This window comes from Gallus gallus, chromosome 10 (genome assembly GCF_016699485.2).
Source record: "Gallus gallus isolate bGalGal1 chromosome 10, bGalGal1.mat.broiler.GRCg7b, whole genome shotgun sequence".
Lineage (NCBI taxonomy): Eukaryota > Metazoa > Chordata > Aves > Galliformes > Phasianidae > Gallus > Gallus gallus.
In genome coordinates, this window is record NC_052541.1 from 18837373 (window position 1) to 18857300 (window position 19928).

The 19928-nt window shown below is 45.6% G+C and overlaps 1 protein-coding gene across 5 annotated transcripts in view; it reads left to right on the forward strand.

The window, feature by feature from the left end:
- The window catches only part of SMAD3 (SMAD family member 3), a 64252-nt gene that overhangs the window by 22783 nt on the left and 21541 nt on the right, over positions 1 to 19928 (forward strand). Inside the window, exon 1 of one of the 5 annotated variants that reach the window (XM_015292068.4) lies at positions 679 to 16139. The exons of 2 other annotated variants lie outside the window; for them this stretch is intronic. The gene's annotated coding sequence lies outside the window, so the exon portion shown is untranslated. Of the gene's footprint in view, positions 1 to 678; positions 18838 to 19928 lie in introns of those variants that run through there. 2 more of the 5 variants (XM_025153794.3, XM_046898883.1) reach the window with 2 other exon arrangements.

The window sequence follows — 19928 nt, forward strand, 5'->3', positions numbered from 1 at the left end:
CTGACAATCTTTTCAGGTTGTTTTAGTGCAGGGTGAGGATAAGACTAGATGTGAAAGAACAAAGTTTGTTTTTCCAACACTTTATTGTCCTATTGATCATTTGCAATTATTGCTTATTTGAAGAAGCAAAGCTCAGAGCTCAGCATGTGGCTGGGGTTAGCGTCAGCGCAGGGCCTCAGTGGTGCTTCCTGGGGATTGACCTTGGGGATCCCTTTTTCCATTCCTCCCTTCTGGCTCTGCTCACAGCCAGGGGCCCAGGTGTGCCAGCTCTGGTGCCTGCCTCAGCTCGGTGTCACAGCCCCAGAGTGACACCAGGCAGCAGATGCTGGGATGTGGACCCCAAGGGCCCTTGCCTTTAGGGAGAAACGGGCTCAAAACAAACTCTGTTATTGTAGCAGCTCCCAGAAGGCTGTGAAGTGGCTTAGGTTGGTACAGATTATGTTGATTTGAAGCAGAATATTACAAATCTTTGGTATTCTGGTTTGTCACTGTTCTGCTGCTGGGGTAGCACTGAGACGTGTGCAAGGCTTCTATCAAGTAATGTGAAGAAGAGGATTTTAAGTTACTGTGCGTCCAGCGCTAAGCCTCAGACCCAGAAGAATCAATTCCAGTCACTTGATGAAGCTGAGCATTGGTTTATTGCTCTGCCAACCTGCACAGCCCTTCCTGGGAGCACGAAGGGCAGAAATCCTGCTTTGAGCGGAGGAAGTGGGATTCCTCCTGCTGGCTTTGCTGCAGCAACTGAAGGCAAGTTTTTAATTAATTTGGGGGGGGGGGGGGGGAGGAGGGGGAATCCACAAATATTTCCATGCTTTCTGACAGATGAAAAGGGGGCTGCATATCACTTGAACGTCAATAACGTTAATCATACAAAGCCACAAAAAGGAAATTAAACTTTAAAAGCCATGTTAAAATAACACTAAAGATTTGACTATAGCCCACAGAGGCAAAGAAGTTCAAAGGGAAGACTGAACTTCAGCTGACCCTGCTGTGCCTAGGAATTGCAACACAGTTTCTCTGTAATATTATCCATTTTTTAGAGAGCCTTTTACAGGGCAGGAAGAAAAAGGTCAGTGGCTCCCTATTTCAACTTGAAGTTTTTCTCTGTGCAGTTTGTACGACATGAAAAAGAAAGGATTTAAAGTTGCAACTTAATACATCCAAGCTATTGAATGTGTGGATTTATGCTATTTATCAGAAAAGAAGAAAGCTCTTTAAACATACCAGCGTTTTGCTTTGCTAATTTTTCCCCCAGAGCTGGTATATGAGCAGAATGTCTTTCCCTTGAGATTAGTATCTCTTCCTCTCAACTTTTGGCCTTTTAACTTGTAAATCGTTTCACTTGATATCTGCTTCTTATTAACAAATATTAAACTTTTCTGCTGGTAGCTAACTGCGTATCTCCCCGACTCTTTCTTTTTTCTCTTGTTCTGCTTCTGAAATCTTGGCTTTAGTAGGCATTTGTGTGGGGGGAACTTTTAATTGCTTCTTGCTCATTGGGAGTTTTGTTACAGATGTTGGTATTTTTTGGCCCAGTGCTTGAAATGCTGTCAAGAAATTAACACTTAACAAGCTGGGAAATTCTTGAGTTAATTAGTGCTGCCTTTTTCACAGGTGTTGCAGCTGTTTCACTTTTGGCTTCAGGAGAGGTTTTTAATCAGAGGTCTGAGTGTTTGCTTGTGCCTTGGCAACCTACAGCAGATGCAGGCCAGCTCCCTTCTCCTCAGCATGCTGGTACAAACTGTTATTGCAGAGGAGAGGTTAATGTTAGGCCTTAACTTCAGTTTTAGAGCCTTCTAATAGGAATGGAACTGTCTGAACTCATGGTATAGGATTGCTCTTGGTTCTTTGCCTTGTTCACTCTTGGCCTTGAGTGGGGTGGTGTGTCTATGCCAGCAGCTCTGTGCTGTGGGGTTTATGTGTCCCTCATCTGCCATTGGGCCCAAAGCCTCATGTCTCATTCCCTTAATCCCTGTGTTAATCATGTCCACTCTGTCCACCTCTGGAGCTCTGTACAACTGCCCCGCTACCACCTTTCCACATTCCCTGGATGACCGTGCCCGTGTCTTTGTTCCTGTTTCTTTCAGCATCGTTACTGCATGCTTTTTCTCTTTGCTTTCAGGCTGTGATGTACTGGACTCACACAGACCTGTGAATGTTGGCTTGCTGTCAGCTTGCACTGTGCTCTGCTGATGGCTATTGGTCTGATTTAAATTTCTGGTAGGATACCTTCTACTTTTGCATCTCTTCTCGCAGTAGGAATTCTGGTTTCATCAAGGAGGTGGTCTCACTATAGTGCCCTTAAAAATAACAGCATCACAGCCAAACACTTGTTTAGGGAAGAGCTAGCAAGTTTTGTGTACGGCCACATGTGTTTGATCAAAAAAAAACCCCAAACCAGAGCAGCCCTAAAGACGTAGAGGTGTCTGTGGCCTGGGATGAAATCTTCAGGTGAGTAATGTGGTATAGCAGCATGTAGCTGCTCCCGCAGACCCCTGATGTCATATTTGGGCAATGGAGTAACACAAGCTAGAGGAGGGGAGTCCCCAGAAGATCCCCAAAGCCATGGTGAGAAAAGGTGCAGAGCCTCACTGCTCTGCGCTGCATTCGAAGATTCAGTGAACCTGTGTGACACATTGCGGTGCAAACAGCCTCTGTGCGAGGCACTGCCTGGGGGTGAAAAGGCTGCAAGCAGTGGGTTTTCCCTGTCCTGTCTGCTTCAGCGCTGCTGTGCAGAGCTGTGAACTCCTCAGTTTCGGGAGTGCCGTTCAGGGTGGGTTGTCAGACCCTGTGGTTTCGGTGTGTGTTGTAGGGATTCCTTAGGGGGTGCGTTCTGCAGTTTCTCAGTGCGAGGGGGAGGTTTTTCGGTGAGCCGTGAAGGCTGCGGCCTGGGTACGTGTGCTCGGTTTTGTATTTACTTTTCTGGAGAAGCTCCAGTGAAACTCTTCTCTGAGTAACTCCAGAGGCCTCCTGCACAGCCTGAGCAAATGGAATTCCCACAACAGACACTCCGAATCTTATTTTTATTTTTTTTTAATAACCGCCACTTAATAAAAGGCTGCTGCTGCATACACTCACTCCTTACTCATTCAGAATGTATTTGATTATACCAAACTGCAGAGTGTAGATGACAGGAGAACATTGCAATTTGCAATGGGGGGGTTGGTATTTCATTCTTACTGTGACCTGTGAAGGACCCAGAGAGGCCGACTGCTGAAGGGCAATCCATGGGACTCGCTCTGAAGAAGAATTAATGACGAGGAAGCCCTGGGCTGTGAGAAGATTATTTTCTTTTATTAAGTTATACTAGGCAAACATGTGCACAGACATGACTGACGCACTCCAAAGTCCATCTGCATTCACAAACCCTGGCTGAGCTCTGGATTAAGTCCCAAGTCTCTGAGGAGGACAGGGGAGTTGATCTTTGGGACTGCATGTGCCTGACCCCGTGGAGCTGGGCTCTGGTGAGAGTGGGGCTGTGGAGGAGGCAGCGAGCAGCATGGCGTGGTCACATCCCTCCCTCTAAGCGTGCACTTTCTGAAATGTTGAGGTTGGAAAGCCATTGAAAATGTCTAGAATGGCAAATATAAATAGTAAATGTTGCTCTCTACTGTTATCAGTTAGTATGTCCTGCCTCACCGCTGCCAGCTATGAGAAATCTCACTTTCTTTGTAGCAGTCACTTTCTGCAGAGCACATATACGTGATTTGGAAATGGTGTTAAGTGTTAGACTTAGCTTGCTGGTAGACTCCTATAGTAAGGAAATAGTGCTCCTATTTCCTTTGTAACTTCAATCAGTTGGTCTCCCTTTGCTTCTGTTTCCTTGCTTGGAAATGCAGCAAGTAATTATGTGGGGGCACTGAGTCAAGTATGTGAAGTGTTGGCAGGCACTTGGATGCCACGGTAATGGGGACCATATAATTGTTTAATTGCATGTAGAATGCAGTTTTCTTTTTCATGTTATGATAGACACTTAGTTGTGTAATGATGTACAGAGGGAAACTGTAGTGCTTGTCAACATCTATAGAATTTTAGCATCATGAGCAATGCTTACACTTGGAGATAGAGTGCAGCACAAAGTTTGCACTGCAGCATCTTTTTATTAATAAATAAAGACAATGTGCAGGTTTTGCCCTAGCACTGCAGGGAGGACAGATGCCACACTAGTAGTTGTCCCTTTGTCCTTTCCTGCCTCCTCCTGGGGTGTAACAAAATGCCTCAGCTGGGCACAGCAAGAGGATAAACTGCGTGGTCCATAGAGGAAGCCAAGAACTTAAACTGGTTCCTGAAGTAGCTCTGTTAGGGTTGTTTGGTGCACAACACCTGATGTCATATGGAGTTGTTGTAGAACAGTGTGTGCCAGGAGGGATGTTATGGTTTAGGCATTGTATTCCTCATGGATTGCGTGTGAATGACAAAGCAGAGTTTTCACCTTAAGCCTCTAAATGACTTAGATGATTTTTTAAAAGAAAGTAATGCTAGTTTTCAGGGAAAACGCAATCAAACGTTGACTTGCCAAAAGTCATGAGCAGATTAGTAGAAGGAAAAGAGCAATAAGTAAACATGTCCATTGGGCAATGTAATTTTAAAGCAAATAAATATGATCCATGAGTTATATTTTGGAATCGGGAATATTTTTAAAAGTTTTACTGGTGTAACATTTGGTCTCTCGGTGATTTCATTCAGTTAATTGCAGTCAATTATTTTGTGCATCTCTGTGTCATGGGAGGGTCCCCTCACAGCACAGAGGCTCTGGTATCGCTGTGTATCCTGACTTGCCAGTAAATTTTCTGAGAGGATAATTTGGATGGGAGCACACTGCGACAGCAGAAGGCAGTGAGAAGAGATTATTGGAAGCAAGGATGTTCACTACAGGGCTGTTCCTGGTGTCCTGCATAACTCGTGCTTCTGGGCAGCACAGCAATCCAGCCAGCCTTAGAAATGTGACTGAGGCTGAATATCAGGCACTGCACAAAAAGAGCTCAGGTTTACTGCAGCAGGCCTTAGTGATGTTCTCCGAGATAGCTAAGCAGTCTGCCAGTGAAATTTTATATCAGTTATAAATGTTAATTAATTTATAATGGTAAGAAAAGATAGCTCTTCCTGAAAGAACTGCATCAACAAGAGGACTTTTAATGGAAATGTGATTACAAGAATCATGCTTTTTAATTCACGTAATTGTACCAGTCGAGATTTCAGGCCTAGCTTGCTAAAAATGAAAGATAGAGGAGCTGAGGTTTCACATCATGAAAGCATTCATTAGGAGCTAAAGCCATGGAGAACTGGGCTGGAGCAGAACAGGGCTGTGAACCAGGAGATGTGGTGCCATGTGCAGAGCTGAAATGTGTCAGTGTGCCAGGCCAGCAGAAATGCCTTCCTGGGGGAAAAGGAAAGTCACCAAATCCTGTATGAGATTAGTGCCAGTTTGAAACAGTCTTCTGCTTGCTAGCCTGCTGGCATGTGACATAAGCACGTGTTGGTTGTAGCTGTAGTTAGAGCATGGCTAAGAGTGAAAGGACTTGACTGCATAAACAGAAACAAAACGTGCGCAACGACTGCTGGTCGAAAGAACAAGGAGAATAAAAGGTGTTTTCCTCACTTGTTTTAAGCAGTAACACCCGGTGTGAAGGAGGGCTTGTTTGGGAGTGCAGCCCCTCCTGGCTGCCCACACTGCCTTATCTCAGTCGGTCTCTTCTGGTACTGCTCTGTACTCAGAAACCAGAGCATGCTACCGATAGGAATCTGTGGCTACCAACCAAGTATTTGGGGTTTAGCTTTGCCCTCTTGGCCTAGTTAATCTGCCAAGAGGTGCAAATGGTTGTTACCAGCTTCTTGAGAAAGATGACCTTCTTCTAGGTGGCCAGAGTGTCTCTTGTGCTCGTGATAGAAGGCAAAGCAGCAATTCAGTGAGGTTTTTTTCGGATCAGTAGCAAACACAGCTATTTGTTTTCTGAAGCCTAGTGATGGCTGTGTTCTGGAAGGTAGATTCTGGACAACCGTAGTGCTAAGATAAACGTGCTGCTGAAGGAAATCGGCTTGTGGTTAATTAGCAGCACAGAGAATGAACATGGATCAGTGTTTAGATGTTTGAATTGGAAGCTCTTTAGGTGACTTTATAGGCTTGCATGCACTGGCATTTTTTTTCTAATGCTATAGAACCACTCAAAATGTATTTTTAAAAGCTTCTTTGAAGGCAGAACTCAGTATTAAGCTGATTGAAGTGAAGACTGGTGATGTCATTTCCCTCAAACTTGCTGCAAAACTCTGCTATAAAAGCATAATGTTGAGAAAACCACAGCAAAATGAGAGAGGCAAAGGCGTGTGCCCAAGGAGTAATGCCATTGCAGGTGAGTAACACCACCCTCACACAGGACTGGAGAGGGCCCAGAGCTTTCACTGAGGAGATGTCTTAAATCTCCCCTCCGCCTTGAAGGCCATTTATGCTTCGCTGACACTTTTCAGGAAGGGCATCTCAAGTATTCTTGTGATCCTGACAAGAAGAAAACAGCCTTGTTGTAAAGCAGCCTTGTAAAACAAAATGTTCCATCGAGGGCAAGCTGGCAGCACCATGGTGTGCTTTCTCTGAAATGTCCACTGACCTCAAGCAAGGCCATTCTGATATGCCCTGTCTGTGAGCTTCAGGATGTTTTCTTTATTCACTTCCATTGCTTTTTTTTCCAGGTGCTTGTCCTCTTTTAGGTAGGATTTGCAGCAGGCTGGAAGCTTAATATGATCACTTTGCATGCATTAAGACCTGCAGGGGTGCTGTTCTTGGGCAGTAATGAATATGGAAAGTCATGGCATTTTTACTGTGAAAAGAACTGTAGGTACAGAGTAACTCACACTGTGTGTGTGGGAAAGCAATCAAGTTTAAAAAATATACGTTGCTGAATTTGCCCACACGATCTAAACATTCTGTGTAAAATGCAAGTCAGAGTGGTTTGGTGTTGTGACAAATTAGAACAAAATGATCTTACAGAAAAAATGTAATAAGCGCTTCTATGTAGCACTCTCTGTTCTGCTTTTCCCTCCCCAAAATACCAGGCAGACTGTTTTTAGGATGATAGGACGGCAGTGACCTTGTGCATTTCCTGCAGCCTGCCGTGCTGAATTTCAGGCAGAGATTTTGCTTGATTTTCAGCCAAGCTGAAGTATGAATTCAGGTGGGTTTGGAAAACTTGGGCCAGGTATCTTTAAAGGTGTATGCAATCAAATTAATCCTATTGAAGCTTAAGAATAAGTGGGCTGATTATCAAGCACCCAACAGGTCCCACTGAGCATTTTCTTACCACTGCATTTCCTCTTACGTTGTGTTTGGGGATTGGTGTGGGGCTGTGTCCTTTCTTGGGAAACACGAGGCTCTGTCTTCCTGGGCTTGCTTTGCGTCAATGTTGACTGAACTGTGCAGAAGTCCAGCATGGGGCTGAGCATCTCCTGTGTGTGTTGGCTGCTCATGGGCTGGGCAGCACAGAGCTGAGCGAGCTCTCACTGACTCAACATTTTTGGGTTTGTCCCAAACACAATGAGCATTCTGCATGAAGGAAGAACCAGGAGACTGCTAAGAAATGCTTTAGAGAGCACAGGGGGTTGGAGTGATGTTAACCTGTATCACTGAGCAACAGAACCAGTCTCTCCCATAGGCTGGGGTGGCTTCAGCATTTATATTTAACAGAAGGGCGTTCGATGTTGCCTTTTCCATTCAGTGAAGTTTGGCTTGAATTTTTTTTCATCCGTTCCAAAAAAGAAAATGAAACGTTGACTTTAAGCACCTCTGTTAAATACTCAGAAATTGTGAAAGCACTTATTTCATATGGGAAAGTTCTGTTTTTAATGTGATGGTTTGCTTTTATAGGAAAGATAAACCTAGTCTGAAGTAACATTTCTCTAAGCCTTTTTTGGTAGAATTTGATCAGTGGTTTAAGCAACTGTAACTGATTCCAGGAACACTTCAAAGCAGGCACTTCTCATTGGCCATGTGCAAAATCACCTTCTGAGTCTGAGGCTCTGGAAATGCATTTATTCATAGAATATGTCTTGCATTAGTCCTCAGTTGGCCAATAAAATTATCTAAGGCATGTCTGAGGCAGCTACGAAAAAGCAACTTAAAAGGAATTACTGTTCTAGCAAAGATGATGCAATACACGGAGCTATTATCAGTCACAAGGTAAAATTAAATGCATTCAAATGATTATTTTTTTTCCTAAAGGAGTATGATAAATATAAAGCTTTAAAGAAAAGTCACTTTGAGTAAAGGCTGGCTTTATTGTGCTTGAAAGCTTAGGTAAAAGGAGTGTGCCTTTACCCGCTGGCTGCTTGTCCTTGGTTTGCAGCAGTGAGAAGGAAGTGACATGATATTCCACAGTGTTTGCCCTTATCTCGCAGACAAGGCCTCCAGTTGTCAGATCTTTGCAGCAGGAAGCAAAATGCTAAATATGCTGGCTGTTATTCAGGTAGGAGCATACAAAGGGGGTGAGTACTATCTATAAATAAGTACACGTTGCTGTGTTAGTACATGGGTGTACTAGTACTGCCTGCTGGAGCTGAGGTAATAAGTGCCCACAAAACAAAATATTTAAGGCTTTCTTTAAAAAAACCACTTATCTAAGATAACAGCAGTGTTTTAAGATTTCCAAGTCTCCTGCATCCTAACTAAGAGTCATATAAGTGCTTCCTCAATCCAGCCCCTTTTTTCAAAGCCTTCTAAGTATATGCTTAGATTTTAGCCCAGAGTTAAATTAATGGAGCTGAAGCATGAGGTCTAGCAAAAGCTTAAACATAATCCTGATGGAGTGTTGGAGCAGCAGTCTGGGTGAGGAGGAACTGTTTGCCAGGAGCCATACTTGAAGCTTTCCAAGGGCATCAGCAGGTGAGAATGGCAGCAGTGCAGATGGGAAGCAGGTGGCTGCCCTGCCCTGTGCCCACTCGTGACAAATGGCATGCTGCCTTCAAAGCTCTGGCTTCACAGTCCTCTGGAGAATGTGTTGTGGCTGTCAGAAAACAATTAAGAGGTCATTATGAGGGAATTCTTTCACCAGTCCAACACCTGACGCAGCCACCGGATGCACTTCAGCCTATGAGTCAGGAATGTACCGGCCACAGCAGTGGCTTTGCAAGGATTCCTGCTGCTGGGATGCCCTGGTCCTCCTCTGGCCTGTTCATTTTCTTTTCTTTTAACGTTTTTTGACATCTGAGGGATTCAGCTCCAGAAAAGCCAATGCAGCCTTTGTGCGTGGTTTGCCCAGTATTGTTTGAGAAATAAATGCCTCAGAATGATGTACACACTCATGCATAAACTGGCATAAACTGTGCTTGCAGTGCTGCTTAGTCTCAGGTGCTGTCCTGCCCACAGCTCTCTTGCTCCTCATGGAGGTTTTTGACAACCAGCACGTGAAGGCATTTTGTTATTTGTGAGTTATGACTTTCAGTTATCTGCAGCACGCATCCAAGAATGCTGTGGGGCTTTAGTGCCTCTTGGAGCTGGCTGTGCTGCTGCTTGATTGCATCCCTCAGCAGTAGCTGCCTGAGCAAGCCAGAGCTTCTGCAGCCGCAAAATTCTTCTATGTGGGAGTACGCAGCCCTCGTTGGAGTTTTGAAACCAGAGACAACCTTATCTTCCTTAAGAATAGGAGTAATAATAAAAACCAGATTTAAAAAATCCCTCAGAGAGACATAATAATTTATCGAGGGTCATCTGTGGAGGAAAGCAAAAAGGACTGGTGCTCTTTGCTTGGCTGATGCCCACAGTTCCCCGCAGCCTCCTCTTCCTGATACTGCTCTCTGGTTTTGAGAGAAATGCATATTTTTGGTGCTGTGCATGTCTCTTCTTCCCCCAAATGTAAAAACGAGAACCAAAATGCTTTCCAGATTTCTCCACCTGGACTTGAGCACACGTTTTGAAAGTAAAATCTGATTAATTGCTGGAAGAGCAGTGTGGTAGAGATGCTTTTAATTTCTTTTCACACTTGAGGCGTACAGCAGCTGCTCCATCCTGTTTGTCCATTCCATTTACCTGTGGCATCCTGTTGTAAATGGAAATCACGCTCTCTTGGGGGTCAGGGACTCTCTTTTTTTTCCAGTTGTGTGTTAGCCTTGATAATGCATTGGGGATTAGTGGGCACTGCCATAAAACAATTAGTGTCCTCCAAAGTCAGTGATCTAGAGGCCTGGAATGGAATTTACTGGATTCGTTCCATGTGCAAATGAGTGGCTCTGCTCATTCCCTTCCCGAGAAGTAACCACCAGCCCTTCAGGTTTGGGAAACCTGCTTTCATTTGAAGATCCTTAACGGAACAGAGCTTTCCTTTATGTAGCTCTGGGCATCCTGTCTGAATGACATGTGTTGTTATACCCCAGGATTGTTTATGGCTTTTTGGTTTAGTGGCTGTTCCAGGCATCCAGTGCAGTTATGTGCAAAGCCTGATGTCCGTTCTTGTGGTATGGAAGCTCTGCACAGGGTTTCCAGTGTCCTTACATGCTCCCACAGGAGGGGACCTATTGCTTGTGTTACATAGAAAAGCATGAAGATCAGCAGGATTAAGTAAGAAGTCTCCGAGGTATCTGAAGGCTTTGAGGATGTGAGTCTGATTCAGCCAAAGGTAGGCAGGCTGTGTGGCCCAGAACAAGAAATCTTTCCTATCTTTCCTCAGGTGGAAGACTGTGCCCCTTGTGCTGCGTTTTCTTTTCACTCTGCTCACAGGCTGCAGGCGATGGCACTCCTGTCTTACTGCTTGTGCAGCGGTGCCAAATCGCATCGTGGTGTTTACCGGGTAACAACAGGATGTGCGCTGCGCTGTCACAGAGCATTATCTGCTCCTGTTATATTTTTAGGCTCTAGCTTCTGTGACAAAATATTCAGTGACCGTGCATTTGCCTAGATGCCTTTGAAGGTCTGGGTTTGCCTCGTGTGCGAGTTGCCATTGTTTGGGTTGAGCCAGCACTGGAGCAGCACTGCTGAGTTCTGTTTGCTGTCTCCACAGTGCTTCTAGAAATGAGCATTGCATTGCTTTCAGCAGAGCCCCGGGTCCTGCTTTACAGAGGTTGAGTTTGTGGCGAGCTGACCGCTGATTTCTGCATGCCAACATTGCATTGTGAACACGATAGGATGTGTGTGTGGTGCTGTTTATTGCAACGAGCACACGGGTTGTGAAGTAGGTGCTGCCCCACAAGCCTGCCCTACGGGTCAGCCCAGGGGGAGCGGGGAAAGCCCTGCGACATCCTCAGCTCCTTCAGCAGAGCGCAGGCAGAGCTATTGGTGCAGGCCCTGCAGCTGAAATGTGAGAAAGCCGTGCTCAGAGGGAGGACAGATGCTTCTGGTGTGAAGAGCTGGGCCAGAGCTGTGGAACTTTCCACCAGCACAGAGCTAATTCCCCAAGCTCAGCATATTCAAAGTCTGAATGTGAAACTCATCTTTTCCTTGAGTTTTTTTTTTTTTTTTTTTACAAGCACAGAATGAATAAAAAGAGAACCTTAAGAACTAATCCAGTTAAGCTTTTTCTTGCCGGCTGAGAAGAAAAAGAGACAGAAAGAACAATAACCACTTTGTTTCTCTTTTGCAATATCTGGTCAGTGGTCAGATACGGCAGAGGTGAAGAGGCCATGCAAACACAGATAATTCAGGGCTGGATATGCTGTGTTGGAGGCTGAGATTTTGGCAGGGCAGGACAGGACCAGGATGAAGCCATGTGGGCACAATGGCTTGGAATGAAGGAAGACAAATCCTTTCAGGCTCATCTATAAATCAATTACCATTTGTTCCTTATTAATAATTTAGCTGCCAAGAATGCGTTTATTACTTTAGAAGGGGGAAAAAGTACAGACTATCCCTACGCTGAATAGCTGGCAGTCTAAAAGATGTGAGACAGTACTCATGGGACTATCCAGAGAAAACTGTAACCATTGGCTGTATTAATTACTTTAATATTTTGCACCATCCCCTCCCTATACGCCTTTTCTCTGTTTGCATCATGTTGATCATGTGTGGCACGCTCAATTTGACTGTTTTTCCCTGAGAAATGAGTCAGTACGGGTCATCCTTCCATCCCATCAGGGCTGGAACTGGAAGCTGCATGAGGCAGAGAGAAGGGGTGAGGTGGGGAGGGAAGGAAAAGCAAAGGCGAAGTGTGTGGTGGGGATCCAGTATGGGCATACAGCTTGGCTGGGGGGGAGCTGTGATGAGTGCTCAGCCGTGGGATATAAGAAGTGCTGGAGTGCCTTGAGGGACAGGGCTGTAGGCCGTTCAAACTTAATACCTTGTAGGAGATAGCAAACAGATTAAGAGAAGAGCGTGATTGGTGGTTCAGAGCAATCATTTTAGAAGCTGTTTTTTTTTTTTTTGTATGGGTTGAAGGAACAAGATATGAAACTGTTGTGCCAGAGAGGAAGAAGAGACTAGATAGCATTCACCATAAGGCAGGTTGTATGGATCACAAAGAGGAAAGAGAAGAGGTACATCTTCATGTATTTATTCATTATTATTTTAGAGATTTAGATTAGATGTTAGGCGGAAATTCTTTACGCAGAGGGTGGTGAGGTGCTGGCATGTGCTGCCCAGACAGCTGTGGGTGCCCCATCCCTGGAGGTGCGCAAGGCCGGGCTGGATGGGGCCCTGGGCAGCCTGGTCTGGTGGGAGGCAGCCAGCCCACGGCAGGGAGTGGGGCTGGGTGGACTTTAAGGGCCCTTCCAACACAGCCATTCAATGATTTTATGACCTAGGAATGATCCCGGAAAGGCCATCTGAATGAATGATGCTGTTTGCAGAGACAAGAAGTTTGGAAATGGAATAAGGCAAATGGAGAGGAGCTGGGCTTGCTAGTGTTTAATGTCTTGCTGGGGGGGGGGAGCTGGATCCTGGTGCATCCCAGGCAGACAGTCGGTGCAGACTCTTGGTAAATAGACGGAGTGCCGTGAGGAGGAGGTGTGCCCAGTCATTGTCTGTGTGTATTTTAGAGCAATCACATTTGCTTCACGGAGCTGTTTTTTGAGGATGGAGTGGGTGTGTGGACCAAAGGCTTAGTCACAAGGGCAGGGAAAGAAAACTGTCTTGACTTGTGAAATCAAATATTTGTGACTTATTCCATTGTTTCCCTATCTTTGTGTAGCTTATGTCCATAGTCACTTCTATCTGTAGGAGTGAGCTGTGCTGGTAGATCTGTGTCGGTGTCCCTCTTTGCACCATTGACTGCAGAGGATAGCTGCTGGTTTGCACCCTTGCTCGCATGCCCTCACGCACTCCCGCCTTGGGCAGCTCTGGAAGTATTTAGGGAAGGTGTAGGTCGTGAGACATCTCCTACCCAACAAAACCTGCAGGGCGCTTAAAAATGTGTGTATGATTCACTGGTGGAAGGCCCTCTGTGAGTCACCTCTGACCCAGGGACCCAGCAAGTGCGCCATGCTGCTGCAGGGGAGACGTAAAAAGACCATCCGTAATTGCCTGCTGTTCTGTGTGCCTCATCGTGTTGTTTCAGAGAGGTGGGGTGTGTTCCTGGGTCTCCCGCGTGCATTTCCCCCTGAGCAGTTACTATGGCTTACTTTTCCAGCTTCCCTCGAGCTTTGATTTGCAGTGTGGTGTGGTCTTTGCACTGACCATAGAAGCACTGTGTGTTGGTGTGAGCTGCTGAGCAGTGCGTGGATGTTGCTCTCCTCTTGGCCATACAGAGGTGGACAGATCCATCTGTGTACCCGTGTAATTTTGAAAACACTTTAGGAACTGAATATTTTGCCTTCTGTGGATTCTCCTGTTGGGTCATAGCAGAGGCCAGGAGTGATCACTCCAGTAGTTTAAGGAGCTTCCAGAGTTTGTCTGGCATTATTGCTCAGCACTCACAGAGTTTGGTGTTAGGTGAGGTGAGGCAGGGAAGAGAGCTCAGGGAGATGGTGTCCAGAGTGGTAATGGAGGGGACAAGAGCTTCCCTTTGCTCCCTCTACCAGTGTGAAAAGTGCATGCAGCAGCCCAGACAATGCTTGGATGGGTGCTTCTGAAGGAACCAACTGGGGGGGGGAAGGAAACAAGGAAGAAAAACCTTGGTTCTGGAATGCTGCTGATGGGTTTCCATAGTTTGGCTGATAATGTCACCATCCCTGTGAGCCAGCTGCTGTGCCCCAGGCACACATTCCCTGCACGGCCAAGCCCTGCCTGTGTCTGACGGAGGCGATGCGGAGTTGGCATGAAAATCAAAAGCAGCTTCAAAATGTACTCTGGCTTTTTCAAGTACAAACTAATATTTACCTGCGAGTCTACTTCCCTCCTTGTTCCCTCTGCTTGGCAAGCTCTAGGGCTGTTTCTGTTCTAAGTTTCACACTTCAGTATGTATCCAGTGAGGTTCCCAGGGCGTGAATATTAAATATTCTTTTTATTTTGGAGAGAGGGGGGAGGTGGATGACAACAGGAAAGCTGCTTGAAATGTCTCTCTGTTGCCTAAAGGTGAGTTTTGATGCAATTGGTATTTTCAGCAGTTCGTGATGGACACCTCATGGAAAACTTTTGGAAAACATCTCATTTAGGAACCACTGTCTGCTGTGGTGGTTGAATGGGGACTTGTTTTTGTGTTGGTCGTTGGTTTTTTTTTCCTGGACTGTTCTTTAATCACTTGCCTCAAGTTTTTATTACTACTGACATTTACATAAAAATAAGGTATTTGTTTATGTTGAATGCGGCTGTTCTGGCCGCTTGCTTTTTCCTGCTCCTCTTTGTGTCATACCGGCTGGATTTCCACACAAGAAATAGTAACAACTAAACCTTTACAGGAAAGGTAGTGTGCACGCACATGCTGGAGATCCTGTTTGGATGATAAGACTGACGTAGCACGATATGGAGACGTGCTCTGCCGAGCTGTTATTCATGCCCCTCTGCTGCGCTCCCACACATCCTGCATTAGTCAGAGCTAAGCACTGAAATTATACATCCCTGTTCCCAGCCGTATCGCCACGCAGGGCTGGTACAGCTTCAGGCAGGATGAAGGGTGGGGGGAAAACATCTGTGCTTGCACTGCTTTGCTTCAGATAGAGTGAAGCAGATGTCTCGTGGGGAAAATGGTGCGTCCTGGCTAGAGGGAGCAGCACTGTGTGCAAGTCAGGCTTGGGTGAGCAAAGGAATTCCTGGTGCCTTGCAGCATTGGAGGAAATACTAAGATTGAGGATTATTATTGTATTTATTTATTTATTCAAAATAACCTGTTATGTAAGGATGTAGAACTGGGCAGGATAGTTATGTGGACTGCAGGTGGCTGGGGCAGTGACGTTCTCTTGCTGCATGGCACGAGTGCTGTGCTGCTGAGCTGTGAGTGGCAGCCTGAGCAAACTCCGTCACTGATGTGCAGATTTACTAGAAGAAAGGAAGCTCTCAGGTAGGCCACATCCACAGCTTCCTCTTTTTGCTGTTAAGTGCTTTTGGTGGGAAAAAATAAATATTTCAGCTGAAGCGTTTTCCGTCTCTCTGGCACAAATAACCCTCTTCTCTTACTGTACCAAAGCATCCCACAAAATAGAACTAACAACCCCAGAGCCCATAGCACACCCTTCCCTTGTCCCTGCCCTCCTCAGCTGTGCTGTAAAACCTGATTATGAGAGGGAGAAGTTCACAAAGCTGTTCCCCCCCACGTATACCTGGACTCTTGCAGAGTCTCAAGCCTCTGATTTCAGTAGTAATTACAGACATAAGAGACTGTAAAACGTTAACTTTTGTGGGCTTTTAATGAGGCGTCCCGTCTTAAATCCGCAGCGTTCCCCTAACACATCACACTCCTTAAGTGTGCTTTTTAAGCTGGATTTCTCCTGCATTGCTGTGACTCATAATTAAGGAAGTCAGAGTTGTAAAATTAACACAGCTTCTTCCACTACCCTTTTCACCTCTCACACGGTGCACACCTTCCCTCAGCATCTCGTGGAAACTTCAAGGCTTGTTTGGGTATAGCGGAGGCAGCTCTTTGTTACTGGGTTTGTGTGAGCAAAGAGGAAAGTCTGTGAGAATCTGCTCTGTGATGAAACACGCCGTCTGCACATGGGAAGTGATTCATCTGCAACTGATTCATTAGCAGCTCGCAGGATGCCAGCGCGGGTCGGAGGCTGGGAAAGATTGGAGAAGAGAGGTGGCTAATCGCTGGGGAGCACGGCGGAGGCTGCAGACGGAGTAACCCAGACTGAAGGTTGTTTTCATTGTCTTTTAAAATCTGCATTTCTTTTCAAGTTGCTGGGCTTTAATGAAGACCAGGTCCTCACCGCAGAGCCTGTGTGTAGCTCTGCTTTGCAGCAGATCCCAAAGGATGGCCCCATGGAGGGGCTGGGGCGGAAGCGTGAGCGTTTGTGGGACCGGGGCCCTTATTTGTGGTGTGCTGTTAATTAGTACTGGTTGTGCAAATAATTACAGAGCCAAGTTGTTGTTAAAGCAGCTCAGAAAGCAATATAGCGGAGAGCCAGGAGGATTAATGGGGGGCTTTAAGGGCCCCTGTGATCTAAGGGACTATCAGTCTGTGTGATAAGCACCTGAGATGCTTTTGAAAATGGGAGATGGGCACTCTGGACTACTTTGCCCCGGATCCTGTTATCCATGTGGGGGAGGTACCAACACAGATGTCACATCTTGAAATAGCAGCTTTTTAAATTACAGGAAAAGCAGCAACATTTTCACTATATAATAAAGAAAATAACAGCAACGAACCTCAAGTAGCCTCAAACTATTCCAAACAAGATAATTGGAGACTGTCACGCAATATTTTTAGCTATATCTGCTATAAAGTAAACATGTTCTTTGCCCAAGACCACCAAAAATGTTTCCATAAGAAACGCTGGCTTTGACCCAACTTGATAGAATGCACAAACATTTATCTGAGAAGTCAGTTCCGACTCCTGGTATTTATGTGAAGTTCCTGTGGACGGCACTGGCAATTGCATATGTTGTGAGGGAGAGTCCAAGCTCTTAAAACTGTCATTTCTCAGCACTCCTGACAATAATCATTCTTGCTTTTGTTAGCAGCCAGTATATGTGGGGCAGCAGCTCTCAGTGTGAGGCTTCTAGTGGAGCACTGTGCAGTGCCTTCATTTCTTTCTGCTTTGGGCAATCAAGAAGCACATCCGTCCCGTGGTTCTTTTCCTCTGGCTTGAGTTGGGCTGGATCCACAGCTGATGCTAATTTGCAAAGCTCTCCTGGCTTCAGTGAAGCTATGAAGATTTTTTTCCTTAGAGCATCAAGAAGATGCATTTTGAAGTTAAATATTAACTGTAAATCAGTAGAGTTGCCATGAAAGTTAACGTAGTAACTGAGTTCTACAGCGGCTTTTTTTGATTGCTAGATTGATGGCAGAACCCTGCCCTCCAGTTATTCAGTCTTTCTTGAATTACTTTTGTTTCTAATGTGCTCTGTCTTATGGAAGATAATCTGAATCTCTTTGGCATTTCCATCCATTTTCACGTTACGAAACTCCTCTGAACATACGAATACACAGAGCCATGAGAATGCCTGGAATCTCCTCACAGAAAGGAAGCTGCTGCTCGGGCTGGGCAGGAGTGTGTTGCTTTTTGGATTTCAGGATTGGAGTCAGACACAGGATTCTGGGAAGCAGTGACAAGCTTGTGTGATAAATGAGTTTCCAAAAAGGCACGCTCCTTTGGAGAGGCCGAGCTTCCCATGTGCATGCTTCCTCCACCCCCAGGCCCCAGCAGGCTCAAGCACAAATAAATTTTGATGAGTCTGACACAGATTTGGGCAGGCTTTGCTGAAATAAACAGAAGAACCGGGGATGCTAAGGAAAAAAAAAAAAAAGATTTAAACTTAGAGGGGCTTATAAAAATTGGTATGCAAAATTCACATTTGCTCCACAGAAGGATATGGTGGTACGGGGCTTGGATGTGAAACTTTGAGAAACACTGGTGGCTGCGGATGCTGCTTACAGCTCTTATTCTCTACCAGTTTCTGTTGGCAGTGATTATTACTGGTGAATTATTACATTCTTAGCAAAGTAAAGCTTGCCCCATTTGACTCTCGCAGTGAGTGGCAAAGCATTGGGTCAGTGAGTAAGCCATCTTCTGAGCTGCTGGTGGTCAGAGCAAGGAGGAGGTGAAAGATGCAGGGGCATGTAATTACAGAATGGCTTAAGTAGAAGGAAGGGAGCTGGGTTTGACAGCCAGCAGCCAATATCCTGTGGCTGTGGAGTAAGCAGAAGTGGTGTAAATGAGAGGTTAATAAGAAGCACAGAGGACAAACTAGTTGGATCGTGATATTGCGTGACAAAACAAGATATATCTTTGAAGAAATGTAAATGAATCAGAGCTTTGATCTGTGTGCCATCACAGAGCAGAGGTGGCTGAGCTCAGAGGAGAGAGCTGAGCGGTGCAGGACCAGCAGCAGGCGGCTCTGAAGGAGCAACAATGGGCAGACAGTTTATGGTAAACCAATAAAACGTACTTATGTCTGAATCTGAAATTAGACTCTGCAAAATATGGTCTCAAGGCACCTGCTAAAGAGCTTAGCATTACTGGAATCTTAATAAATGACTCATGCTGTCATAATCTGATCCTGACATCAACTCTCTGTGCTGCATTTCTTTAGCTTTCAGGTGGGGGGAAGGGGAAATCTGCAAAGCCCTGGGACAGACAGAGAGCTGTAAATAGGCGGTAGGAGGCACACATGGGAGTACTGGTCATTTCTGTACTGTCAGCTGCTTTGCAAGCCCAGAACAAATGAGAGTAGAGTAGAAGAATTGTGCAGCGTCAGAAGAATTGGGATTTACTGTCTACCTGTAAGCCCTCCACCTGATGCTGTAGGCTGTGGTGGTCTCTGCTCAAGACCTGATGAGCAGCGGATGCATGGAGCTGTGCCACCTGCTGCCTGTGGTCCTGTGCCTGCCTGTAAGTACACCTGCAGTGCTGACCTAAAGCCTTTGCGTGGTCCCCCAGCTCTGTCCATCACTTCATCCTTTGTGCCTTTTGCTCTACTGCCGTGGATCCTGCGAGGGCCGGGAGCATCCATCTCAGTAGAGGTGGATCTACAGGCGTAGAGGAGGTGTGTTTCCTTCCAAGTCCAAGGGAGAGAAGAGTAAGCACTCCAGGTGAGAGATAATGGAGTGAAATGTACGCTTTCTATGGAGATGTGTTGCAGGCTAGCTGGGTGTTTGCTAATCCTTTTCAATTTCTACACGTGTAAGTGCGAAGTATTAATGACTAGTTTCTTCTATGGAGGTGTGATAAGGTGCATTGCAAGTCTCAGTTGGACACAGTTAACTTCTATTTCTAGAGCGTGAATGGCAGTATTGTTAAAACTGCTCCAGAAATTGGAAAAGTCAGTGATGCTGAGCAAATTGAGGGGAAAGAGATGGCAGGAGATCAGCTTTTGAATTACGAATGTGCTGCATGGGTCATTTTTTTTATTCAGTGTTTTTCATTTGGCCAGCAGTCAGGGAAAGAAAGCTGAGACTCTATCCAAGTTTTCAGCGAAGCCCTGTGGATATTTCAGTGCTGTATGCACAAAAGCCAGATTCTGCTACAAGAATAAACGCTTGCTTTCCTGGTGTAGACCAGATGCAGGACCAGTAAGGAACTACTTATCATGTTTTGTGCTTGAGAGAAAATCACAGCCTGTGGCCATAATTCCTGGTGCCTTTTAGAGCGTACTGCTAACTTATTTGTCACGGCTTTAAAAACCAGCTTCTGCTCGTGGTTTTTAATAAGAACCCCATGGAAATGCGTAACTAGAACTTTTTATTCCTGGTTGTTTTTCTCTTTCTTTAACCCTGTTTTGCACATGCTGGTGATATGTGGGCACGGAGGCGTTTTGCTCTCTTGGAAGATTAATGATGGTGATATAAAACTGATGGCTTTTGCAAACAGCAGTGTGTATATATGTGTGAATGGCAAGGGAAGGGGAGATAGGGGACTGGATCTGTGTTGAAGTACCTTTGGAAATCTCTGATCTTGACAGAAATCCCTCCAGTATCTTATGG